Source organism: Capricornis sumatraensis, chromosome 8, assembly GCF_032405125.1.
Source record: "Capricornis sumatraensis isolate serow.1 chromosome 8, serow.2, whole genome shotgun sequence".
NCBI lineage: Eukaryota > Metazoa > Chordata > Mammalia > Artiodactyla > Bovidae > Capricornis > Capricornis sumatraensis.
In genome coordinates, this window is record NC_091076.1 from 68,946,321 (window position 1) to 68,949,234 (window position 2,914).

Genomic DNA, 2,914 nt, shown 5'->3' on the forward strand with positions numbered 1-2,914 from the left:
CAGGGTGATGGGGGGTGGGGGGGGAGAAGGCACAAAGACAACGACCCCAAACCATGCAGACAAAACACAGCCTGTGCAGCACAGCAAAGCCGAGGGCCCAGAGGAAGCCTGTCTCCCGAGGCTGCAGCGCCTAGACCCCCCAACGGGGTGGCCTCGGGGTGCCCAGCTCAGCCACCCCCTGCTGGTGGCGCCGGGCGGACGGCCCTCCTTTACGGTCACAACGAAAACAAAGAGAGAAACCTATGATGTCGGAGCACCAACGTCACGTGACATCGAGCTTCGAATATTCTACGCTTTTAGAAACAGACCTTTCTAGAAGACAGCCTGTTTCCCCAAGAAAGAGGAACATGGCAGAAGGGCGGGCAGGCCGGCCCATGGCTCCGGCCCCTCATTCTCCCTGCCTGCTCATAGGTCCGCTCAGAATGGGCTGGGAGGGTCTGGAGATGCTTAAAGTCAGCAGAGGGACTTGCTCTAAGTCACCCAGGTGGCCCCTGATGAGCCTGAAGCATCACAGGAGAGGGGCTGCCCGAGGAAAGTTCTGAAGTTCTGCACTGCCCCCTCCTCAGTCTACAACCCACCTCAGCCCTTAGGAGAGTCGCTGTAGACCTGCCAGGCGAACAAAGTCATTGCCTGGGCACCGCAACCATCCGAACACATCCCCTGCTCCGATCGCGTCTATAATTAGCTTTTAGGTTTAAATCTGCTAATGCATTAAACCCACACACCTATGCAGCACAAAAAAAGGGCTGAAATTTCTCCCCGGTCCACCAGGCCCCACTGGCTCCTGCGGGTCTTTTCCCTGCTACTAAGTCCCTCATTGGAACAAAAGAGCCTGCCTTCCTGACCCCCAGAACCTGGCTGGGCCAGGAGTTCAGCAGACTAGAGCCTGAAGCCTCCAGGGCTGGGGAGGGATGCTGGTGTGGTGACCTTTATCCACCCAATCTGAAAACAGATCAGAAAGCGGGAATCCCCTTGGGCTCAGCTATGCCAGTAGGTAGCTGCTATTTCTGAGGCTGCTTTCAGCACCCACCCCCCAACTCTGTTCTACCTACACTTTAATCACTGGGCCTCTGACTGATACATCCCAACACCTGCCACCCACTGACTCCATGAGCAACAGGCAAAGACCAACCTGCCCACTCAGGTTTGCTAACCCCTAGGCTGGTGGCTCAGCTGGTGAAGAATCGCCTGCAGTGTGGGAGACCTGGGTTCAGTCTCTAGGTTGGGAAGATCCTCTGGAGAAGGGGAGAATTCCATGGATTGTATAGTCCATGGGGTCCCAAAGAATCGGATGACTTTCACTTTCCAGGCTCCTGAGAACAGCTGGATCTACCCACTCCTGAAGGCATCTGGCCTCCCCTCCTGGGTGTGAGGGGGTCTGCTAACATCTCACCATCTGACATCATTAAAGGAAAAGCCTCCAACGTCTCAGCAGGGGAATTCAATGTTACCTAGCACCTAGGTTAACAAGCCCAACAGAGGTTTTCTCTGCCTCTGGCCAACCGCCTCCTAGAAGTCCCAACCTTGGCTGCACATTACCATCACCTGGGGAGCTCTCTGAACAGTTAGGTGCCTGGGCCATACCCACACCAACTGAATCCAAATCTCTGGAGGCCCAGGCAGCAGCATTAAAAAAAAATCTCCGTAGTGATTCCAATGCACAGCCCAAGTTGAGAACCACTATTACTATTTCAGGTCTGGGTACTTCGGGAGGTTGTCAAACTCTGTGTTTTTAATGGGTCAGAAATAGATTAGGAGTTTACAGATAAAGGATAATTTCTCTTTGACAATTCTCAAAGAATCTGCAAATTTAAAATAACTTACCTAACTCCGGCAATTCAAAGTTAATTTGTTTTTAGACATTGACTTGCTGGTTCAACAAATTTTGTTGGGGCTCTGATTAAATGTGAGGACTGCCCAGGGTCATGTCAAATGTGAACCTGCAGCAGAACCCCCTCCAACACACCCCAAAACAACCTCTAAAACCTGCAGACAAGTCATTGCTAATCCCTACTTGGTAGAGTTGCCAGGCTTAGAAAAAACGAAACCCACCCGGGGCACCCAGTTGAATTATAATCACCTGGGGAATTCTTAAACTCCAGTGATGCCTGCGCTGCCCCCCACACCAACGGAATCAGAACCTCTGGGGATAGGGCCCAGTTACCAGAATTTTAAAAATGTCATTTTAAATATATCCCCAATATTGTATGGAACACCTACTGAAAATTGTTTTGCCTGAAATTCACATTTCATGGGGCATCCTGTATATTCTCCAGCAGCCCCACCTGTTCTAGAACCTGCACAGGGGCTGTGGCTTGGAACCCCTGTGGCATCGCCCCCTCTCAGGCTAAAAAGCTACAGGTCTGAACAAGCCTATTGGATGTATTATGGCTGAAGAAGGGTGGATTTAACTTGGGGCATGTGTTAAATGGAACTCAGCCTCAATTTAAAGTCACCCCGGTTCTCAGACCAGGTCCGGAGGGGCTTTCGGACCAGAGCTTCCTGGGGGAGTCGGCTCGCGTGGCGCCCCCTTCAGGCTGACAGCTTTCTCCACCCGCTTTCCCCTGGGTGGAGACTCCTTGCCACATTCTGTCTGTTACAAACTCAGGCCTCTGCGGCCTCCCCTGGAATTCCACATCAGTGCGGCTAAAGAGCATATACACCGTCACCCATAAAATGCTCCTCCCCCAGGGCGAGCCCCACCCCCACAGGCCAGGACCCGGATCCGGCTGGCCTCTCTGCAGGATGCCTTCTCATATAAAACCCAGACCCAAGCTGCAGCGTGAGTCATCAGCTTTCCGGTCTTCATTCATGCCATTCCTTCCTCTTAGCAAATTCTCAAGAGACCCACTCCCCACGCCTTCCTTCCACTGCCGCTTCTGCTTAGACCCCTGGGGGCCCCAAGGAGACCAGC